This window comes from Tasmannia lanceolata, unplaced genomic scaffold, assembly GCF_043159265.1.
Source record: "Tasmannia lanceolata isolate RefF3 unplaced genomic scaffold, GAP_Taslan_0.1 ptg000443l, whole genome shotgun sequence".
Taxonomy (NCBI): domain Eukaryota; kingdom Viridiplantae; phylum Streptophyta; class Magnoliopsida; order Canellales; family Winteraceae; genus Tasmannia; species Tasmannia lanceolata.
In genome coordinates, this window is record NW_027519116.1 from 10,001 (window position 1) to 20,000 (window position 10,000).

The window sequence follows — 10,000 nt, forward strand, 5'->3', positions numbered from 1 at the left end:
GCCCAAGGGTTGTGTGCAAGGCTAGTGCCCAAGGGTAGTGCGCAAGGCTCGTGCCCAAGGCTAGTGCGCAAGGCTTGTGTGCAAGGCTAGTGCGATGGGCCAGTGCCCAAGGCTTGTGAGCAAGGCTTGTATGCATGGCTTGTGTGCAAGGCTTGTGTGCATGGCTTGTGCGCAAGGCTTGTGTCCAAGGCTTTTGTGCAAGGCTCGTGCGCATTGGCAGGTAGCCCACCACCATGCACGATCCAAATGCCACTCAAGCGACAACACGGTGCCAAGCCGGGCATGGTGTGCACTCAAAACCAATCAACGGACAGAGGTCATGCGTCATGGGGGGGATCTAGCAAGGCCATGGGGAAGGTCATGGAGGACCTTGGAAGCAAGCGCAAGACGAGAGCGAATCGAACAAGGGGCCAGGACGGGGCCTTGTGCCCATGGTCTTCGCAAGACTGCGTCCAAGGCGCCCGAAAGCCCAAGGGAACCCAAACCCGGCCGACACTTGCAATCGCACATGCTCTCTGCAACACACCATCAATGCCGCCCAACGGGGCCAGCACGAGCAGTCATCCGCGGTCCCCTGGCCCTGCGCACGTTTGTCTTTGAAACCGAGCATCAATGCCACAGAAAGTGCTGGGGCGCCAGCTGGAGCCATCATCCGCGTTGCCATGGCTCGCTTGGCCTTGGCTTGCCAGTCCCCGACACGAGCAATCGCGCATTTTCTTTGCAACCGACCATCAATGCCGCCCAACGAGGCCAGCACGAGCAGTCATCCGCGGTCCCCTGGTCCTGCGCACGTTTGTCTTTGAAACCGAGCATCAATGCCACAGAAAGTGCCGGGGCGCCAGCTGGAACCATCATCCGCGTTGCCATGGCTCGCTTGGCCTTGGCTTGCCAGTCCCCGACACGAGCAATCGCGCATTTTCTTTGCAACCGACCATCAATGCCGCCCAACGAGGCCAGCACGAGCAGTCATCCGCGGTCCCCTGGCCCTGCGCACGTTTGTCTTTGAAACCGAGCATCAATGCCACAGAAAGTGCCGGGGCGCCAGCTGGAGCCATAATCCGCGTTGCCATGGCTCGCTTGGCCTTGGCTTGCCAGTCCCCGACAGGAGCAATCGCGCATTTTCTTTGCAACCGACCATCAATGCTGCCCAACGAGGCCAGCACGAGCAGTCATCCGCGGTCCCCTGGCCCTGCGCACGTTTGTCTTTGAAACCGAGCATCAATGCCACAGAAAGTGCCGGGGCGCCAGCTGGAGCCATCATCCGCGTTGCCATGGCTCGCTTGGCCTTGGCTTGCCAGTCCCCGACACGAGCAATCGCGCATTTTCTTTGCAACCGACCATCAATGCCGCCCAACGAGGCCAGCACGAGCAGTCATCCGCGGTCCCCTGGCCCTGCGCACGTTTGTCTTTGAAACCGAGCATCAATGCCACAGAAAGTGCCCGGGCGCCAGCTGGAGCCATCATCCGACGTGCCATGGCTTTGGTCCCATGGTCTTCGCAACCGAGCATTCGTGACACCCGACGGGGCCAGGACACCAACCCTTCCGACACGAGCATTCGCGCATGTTCTTTGGCCACACAACGACGCCAGCACGAGCAAAATCATCAGCGGTGCGGTGGCCTTGCACGGCCTTTTGTCTTTGGAACCAACCATCAGTGCCACGGGAAGTGCCGGAGTCCCGGCATCCGCGGTGCCAAGTCATTGCGCCCTTGGTCTCTGCAGCGGGGCATGCCGGGCACTCCCAACCATTGCAAGCAAGCGAGAAAGAAAGTAAGTAAGTAAGTAAGTATTACATATAGGGGCGGGACATGCGGGGAGTTCTGCGAAACGTGCACTACGGGGCACACGCGTACCTACCGGGGCATACCGACCCCTATTGGGGCACACGTGTGCATATCGGGGCATACCGGGCCTATCAGGGCACACGCGTACATACCGGGGCATACCGAGCCCTACTGGGGCACACGTGCGCATATCGGGGCGTACCAAGCCTATCGGGGCATTCGCATGTATCCCAAGGCATACCGAGTCTATCCGGGCATACGCGTTCATACCGGGGCGTAACGGGCCTATCGGGGCATACTTGGGCATATCCGGGCAAAAAATGCCCAAAACTTGCGCAACCTTGGCAACCGTGGTCCATTCCTCACTATATGCCATGGCCTTGTGCCCATGGTCTTCACAAGACAGCATCCAAGGCGCCTGAAAGGCCAAGGGAGCCCAACCCAGCAATGCCCAGCCAAGGCCAGGCATTCCAGTGCCTGCCCGGGCAAAAACGCCCAAAGCATGCCCCATTCCTTAGCCTATCCAGGCAAAAACGCCCAAAACCAGCCCATTCCAGTGCCTATCCGGGCAAAAACGCCCAAAGCATGCCCATTCCTTAGCCTGTCCAGGCAAAAACGCCCAAAACCAGCACATTCCAGTGCCTATCCGGGCAAAAACGCCCTAAACCTGCGCATTCCAGCGCCCCGCAGCATGCCACCCTCCTATAGGGTTTGCGCAACCAACCCGCCTAACCACCAGTGGCAACCAAAGGTGCTGTTAGCGACGACTTCTGAAGACGCAACGAGACGCGACGGGTTTGCGCCCAGACGCGACGAGACGATGCGGGATCTGCGCCCAACCATGCCTACACCCGCCGACTTGTTGCGGGAGCTGCTTGCCCAAGCATGCCTAGCGTGCAAGGCCTGCGTGCCCAAGGTCTGTGTGCAAGGCTAGTGCCCAAGGCTAGTCCGCAAGGCTAGTGCCCAAGGCTAGTGAGCAAGGCCTGGGTGCAAGGCTAGTGTGCAAGGCTTGTATGCAAGGCTAGTGTGCAAGGCTGCTGTGCAAGGCTTGTGGGCAAGGCTGGTGCGCAAGGCTAGTGCCCAAGGGTTGTGTGCAAGGCTAGTGCCCAAGGCTAGTGCGCAAGGCTCGTGCCCAAGGCTAGTTCGCAAGGCTTGTGTGCAAGGCTAGTGCGATGGGCCAGTGCCCAAGGCTTGTGAGCAAGGCTTGTATGCATGGCTTGTGCGCAAGGCTTGTGTCCAAGGCTTTTGTGCAAGGCTCGTGCGCAAGGCTAGTGTGCAAGGCTTGTGCGCATTGGCAGGTAGCCCACCACCATGCACGATCCAAATGCCACTCACGCGACAACACGGTGCCAAGCCGGGCATGGTGTGCACTCAAAACCAATCAACGGACAGAGGTCATGCGTCATGGGGGGGATCTAGCAAGGCCATGGGGAAGGTCATGGAGGACCTTGGAAGCAAGCGCAAGACGAGAGCGAATCGAACAAGGGGCCAGGACGGGGCCTTGTGCCCATGGTCTTCGCAAGACTGCGTCCAAGGCGCCCGAAAGCCCAAGGGAACCCAAACCCGGCCGACACTTGCAATCGCACATGCTCTCAGCAACACACCATCAATGCTGCCCAACGGGGCCAGCACGAGCAGTCATCCGCGGTCCCCTGGCCCTGCGCACGTTTGTCTTTGAAACCGAGCATCAATGCCACAGAAAGTGCCGGGGCGCCAGCTGGAGCCATCATCCGCGTTGCCATGGCTCGCTTGGCCTTGGCTTGCCAGTCCCCGACACGAGCAATCGCGCATTTTCTTTGCAACCGACCATCAATGCCGCCCAACGAGGCCAGCACGAGCAGTCATCCGCGGTCCCCTGGTCCTGCGCACGTTTGTCTTTGAAACCGAGCATCAATGCCACAGAAAGTGCCGGGGCGCCAGCTGGAGCCATCATCCGCGTTGCCATGGCTCGCTTGGCCTTGGCTTGCCAGTCCCCGACAGGAGCAATCGCGCATTTTCTTTGCAACCGACCATCAATGCTGCCCAACGAGGCCAGCACGAGCAGTCATCCGCGGTCCCCTGGCCCTGCGCACGTTTGTCTTTGAAACCGAGCATCAATGCCACAGAAAGTGCCGGGGCGCCAGCTGGAGCCATCATCCGCGTTGCCATGGCTCGCTTGGCCTTGGCTTGCCAGTCCCCGACACGAGCAATCGCGCATTTTCTTTGCAACCGACCATCAATGCCGCCCAACGAGGCCAGCACGAGCAGTCATCCGCGGTCCCCTGGCCCTGCGCACGTTTGTCTTTGAAACCGAGCATCAATGCCACAGAAAGTGCCCGGGCTCCAGCTGGAGCCATCATCCGACGTGCCATGGCTTTGGTCCCATGGTCTTCGCAACCGAGCATTCGTGACACCCGACGGGGCCAGGACACCAACCCTTCCGACACGAGCATTCGCGCATGTTCTTTGGCCACACAACGGCGCCAGCACGAGCAAAATCATCAGCGGTGCGGTGGCCTTGCACGGCCTTTTGTCTTTGGAACCAACCATCAGTGCCACGGGAAGTGCCGGAGTCCCGGCATCCGCGGTGCCAAGTCATTGCGCCCTTGGTCTCTGCAGCGGGGCATGCCGGGCACTCCCAACCATTGCAAGCAAGCAAGAAAGAAAGTAAGTAAGTAAGTAAGTATTACATATAGGGGCGGGACATGCGGGGAGTTCTGCGAAACGTGCACTACGGGGCACACGCGTACCTACCGGGGCATACCGACCCCTATTGGGGCACACGTGTGCATATCGGGGCATACCGGGCCTATCAGGGCACACGCGTACATACCGGGGCATACCGAACCCTACTGGGGCACACGTGCGCATATCGGGGCGTACCAAGCCTATCGGGGCATTCGCATGTATCCCAAGGCATACCGAGTCTATCCGGGCATACGCGTTCATACCGGGGCGTAACGGGCCTATCGGGGCATACTTGGGCATATCCGGGCAAAAAATGCCCAAAACTTGCGCAACCTTGGCAACCGTGGTCCATTCCTCACTATATGCCATGGCCTTGTGCCCATGGTCTTCACAAGACAGCATCCAAGGCGCCTGAAAGGCCAAGGGAGCCCAACCCAGCAATGCCCAGCCAAGGCCAGGCATTCCAGTGCCTGCCCGGGCAAAAACGCCCAAAGCATGCCCCATTCCTTAGCCTATCCAGGCAAAAACGCCCAAAACCAGCCCATTCCAGTGCCTATCCGGGCAAAAACGCCCAAAGCATGCCCATTCCTTAGCCTGTCCAGGCAAAAACGCCCAAAACCAGCACATTCCAGTGCCTATCCGGGCAAAAACGCCCTAAACCTGCGCATTCCAGCGCCCCGCAGCATGCCACCCTCCTATAGGGTTTGCGCAACCAACCCGCCTAACCACCAGTGGCAACCAAAGGTGCTGTTAGCGACGACTTCTGAAGACGCAACGAGACGCGACGGGTTTGCGCCCAGACGCGACGAGACGATGCGGGATCTGCGCCCAACCATGCCTACACCCGCCGACTTGTTGCGGGAGCTGCTTGCCCAAGCATGCCTAGCGTGCAAGGCCTGCGTGCCCAAGGTCTGTGTGCAAGGCTAGTGCCCAAGGCTAGTGCGCAAGGCTAGTGCCCAAGGCTAGTGAGCAAGGCCTGGGTGCAAGGCTAGTGTGCAAGGCTTGTATGCAAGGCTAGTGTGCAAGGCTGCTGTGCAAGGCTTGTGGGCAAGGCTGGTGCGCAAGGCTAGTGCCCAAGGGTTGTGTGCAAGGCTAGTGCCCAAGGCTAGTGCGCAAGGCTCGTGCCCAAGGCTAGTTCGCAAGGCTTGTGTGCAAGGCTAGTGCGATGGGCCAGTGCCCAAGGCTTGTGAGCAAGGCTTGTATGCATGGCTTGTGCGCAAGGCTTGTGTCCAAGGCTTTTGTGCAAGGCTCGTGCGCAAGGCTAGTGTGCAAGGCTTGTGCGCATTGGCAGGTAGCCCACCACCATGCACGATCCAAATGCCACTCACGCGACAACACGGTGCCAAGCCGGGCATGGTGTGCATTCAAAACCAATCAACGGACAGAGGTCATGCGTCATGGGGGGGATCTAGCAAGGCCATGGGGAAGGTCATGGAGGACCTTGGAAGCAAGCGCAAGACGAGAGCGAATCGAACAAGGGGCCAGGACGGGGCCTTGTGCCCATGGTCTTCGCAAGACTGCGTCCAAGGCGCCCGAAAGCCCAAGGGAACCCAAACCCGGCCGACACTTGCAATCGCACATGCTCTCTGCAACACACCATCAATGCCGCCCAACGGGGCCAGCACGAGCAGTCATCCGCGGTCCCCTGGCCCTGCGCACGTTTGTCTTTGAAACCGAGCATCAATGCCACAGAAAGTGCCGGGGCGCCAGCTGGAGCCATCATCCGCGTTGCCATGGCTCGCTTGGCCTTGGCTTGCCAGGCCCCGACAGGAGCAATCGCGCATTTTCTTTGCAACCGACCATCAATGCCGCCCAACGGGGCCAGCACGAGCAGTCATCCGCGGTCCCCTGGCCCTGCGCACGTTTGTCTTTGAAACCGAGCATCAATGCCACAGAAAGTGCCGGGGCGCCAGCTGGAGCCATCATCCGCGTTGCCATGGCTCGCTTGGCCTTGGCTTGCCAGTCCCCGACACGAGCAATCGCGCATTTTCTTTGCAACCGACCATCAATGCCGCCCAACGAGGCCAGCACGAGCAGTCATCCGCGGTCCCCTGGCCCTGCGCACGTTTGTCTTTGAAACCGAGCATCAATGCCACAGAAAGTGCCCGGGCTCCAGCTGGAGCCATCATCCGACGTGCCATGGCTTTGGTCCCATGGTCTTCGCAACCGAGCATTCGTGACACCCGACGGGGCCAGGACACCAACCCTTCCGACACGAGCATTCGCGCATGTTCTTTGGCCACACAACGGCGCCAGCACGAGCAAAATCATCAGCGGTGCGGTGGCCTTGCACGGCCTTTTGTCTTTGGAACCAACCATCAGTGCCACGGGAAGTGCCGGAGTCCCGGCATCCGCGGTGCCAAGTCATTGCGCCCTTGGTCTCTGCAGCGGGGCATGCCGGGCACTCCCAACCATTGCAAGCAAGCAAGAAAGAAAGTAAGTAAGTAAGTAAGTATTACATATAGGGGCGGGACATGCGGGGAGTTCTGCGAAACGTGCACTACGGGGCACACGCGTACCTACCGGGGCATACCGACCCCTATTGGGGCACACGTGTGCATATCGGGGCATACCGGGCCTATCAGGGCACACGCGTACATACCGGGGCATACCGAGCCCTACTGGGGCACACGTGCGCATATCGGGGCGTACCAAGCCTATCGGGGCATTCGCATGTATCCCAAGGCATACCGAGTCTATCCGGGCATACGCGTTCATACCGGGGCGTAACGGGCCTATCGGGGCATACTTGGGCATATCCGGGCAAAAAATGCCCAAAACTTGCGCAACCTTGGCAACCGTGGTCCATTCCTCACTATATGCCATGGCCTTGTGCCCATGGTCTTCACAAGACAGCATCCAAGGCGCCTGAAAGGCCAAGGGAGCCCAACCCAGCAATGCCCAGCCAAGGCCAGGCATTCCAGTGCCTGCCCGGGCAAAAACGCCCAAAGCATGCCCCATTCCTTAGCCTATCCAGGCAAAAACGCCCAAAACCAGCCCATTCCAGTGCCTATCCGGGCAAAAACGCCCAAAGCATGCCCATTCCTTAGCCTGTCCAGGCAAAAACGCCCAAAACCAGCACATTCCAGTGCCTATCCGGGCAAAAACGCCCTAAACCTGCGCATTCCAGCGCCCCGCAGCATGCCACCCTCCTATAGGGTTTGCGCAACCAACCCGCCTAACCACCAGTGGCAACCAAAGGTGCTGTTAGCGACGACTTCTGAAGACGCAACGAGACGCGACGGGTTTGCGCCCAGACGCGACGAGACGATGCGGGATCTGCGCCCAACCATGCCTACACCCGCCGACTTGTTGCGGGAGCTGCTTGCCCAAGCATGCCTAGCGTGCAAGGCCTGCGTGCCCAAGGTCTGTGTGCAAGGCTAGTGCCCAAGGCTAGTGCGCAAGGCTAGTGCCCAAGGCTAGTGAGCAAGGCCTGGGTGCAAGGCTAGTGTGCAAGGCTTGTATGCAAGGCTAGTGTGCAAGGCTGCTGTGCAAGGCTTGTGGGCAAGGCTGGTGCGCAAGGCTAGTGCCCAAGGGTTGTGTGCAAGGCTAGTGCCCAAGGCTAGTGCGCAAGGCTCGTGCCCAAGGCTAGTTCGCAAGGCTTGTGTGCAAGGCTAGTGCGATGGGCCAGTGCCCAAGGCTTGTGAGCAAGGCTTGTATGCATGGCTTGTGCGCAAGGCTTGTGTCCAAGGCTTTTGTGCAAGGCTCGTGCGCAAGGCTAGTGTGCAAGGCTTGTGCGCATTGGCAGGTAGCCCACCACCATGCACGATCCAAATGCCACTCACGCGACAACACGGTGCCAAGCCGGGCATGGTGTGCACTCAAAACCAATCAACGGACAGAGGTCATGCGTCATGGGGGGGATCTAGCAAGGCCATGGGGAAGGTCATGGAGGACCTTGGAAGCAAGCGCAAGACGAGAGCGAATCGAACAAGGGGCCAGGACGGGGCCTTGTGCCCATGGTCTTCGCAAGACTGCGTCCAAGGCGCCCGAAAGCCCAAGGGAACCCAAACCCGGCCGACACTTGCAATCGCACATGCTCTCTGCAACACACCATCAATGCCGCCCAACGGGGCCAGCACGAGCAGTCATCCGCGGTCCCCTGGCCCTGCGCACGTTTGTCTTTGAAACCGAGCATCAATGCCACAGAAAGTGCCGGGGCGCCAGCTGGAGCCATCATCCGCGTTGCCATGGCTCGCTTGGCCTTGGCTTGCCAGGCCCCGACAGGAGCAATCGCGCATTTTCTTTGCAACCGACCATCAATGCCGCCCAACGGGGCCAGCACGAGCAGTCATCCGCGGTCCCCTGGCCCTGCGCACGTTTGTCTTTGAAACCGAGCATCAATGCCACAGAAAGTGCCGGGGCGCCAGCTGGAGCCATCATCCGCGTTGCCATGGCTCGCTTGGCCTTGGCTTGCCAGTCCCCGACACGAGCAATCGCGCATTTTCTTTGCAACCGACCATCAATGCCGCCCAACGAGGCCAGCACGAGCAGTCATCCGCGGTCCCCTGGCCCTGCGCACGTTTGTCTTTGAAACCGAGCATCAATGCCACAGAAAGTGCCGGGGCGCCAGCTGGAGCCATCATCCGACGTGCCATGGCTTTGGTCCCATGGTCTTCGCAACCGAGCATTCGTGACACCCGACGGGGCCAGGACACCAACCCTTCCGACAGGAGCATTCGCGCATGTTCTTTGGCCACACAAAGGCGCCAGCACGAGCAAAATCATCCGCGGTGCGGTGGCCTTGCACGGCCTTTTGTCTTTGGAACCAACCATCAGTGCCACGGGAAGTGCCGGAGTCCCGGCATCCGCGGTGCCAAGTCATTGCGCCCTTGGTCTCTGCAGCGGGGCATGCCGGGCACTCCCAACCATTGCAAGCAAGCAAGAAAGAAAGTAAGTAAGTAAGTAAGTATTACATATAGGGGCGGGACATGCGGGGAGATCAGCGAAACGTGCATTACGGGGCACACGCGTACCTACCGGGGCATACCGACCCCTATTGGGGCACACGTGTGCATATCGGGGCATACCGGGCCTATCGGGGCACACGCGTACATACCGGGGCATACCGAGCCCTACTGGGGCACACGTGCGCATATCGGGGCGTACCAAGCCTATCGGGGCATACGCATGTATCCCAAGGCATACCGAGTCTATCCGGGCATACGCGTTCATACCGGGGCGTAACGGGCCTATCGGGGCATACTTGGGCATATCCGGGCAAAAAATGCCCAAAACTTGCGCAACCTTGGCAACCGTGGTCCATTCCTCTCTATATGCCTAGCCTTGGCAACCGTGGTCCATTCCTCACTATATGCCATGGCCTTGTGCCCATGGTCTTCCCAAGACAGCGTCCAAGGCGCCCGGAAGGCCAAGGGAGCCCAACCCAGCGATGCCCTGCTATGGCAAGCCAAGGCCAAGCATTCCGGTGCCTATCCGGGCAAAAATGCGATTCCTCTCTATATGCCTAGCCTTGGCAACCGTGGTCCATTCCTCACCATATGCCATGGCCTTGTGCCCATGGTCTTCCCAAGACAGCGTCCAAGGC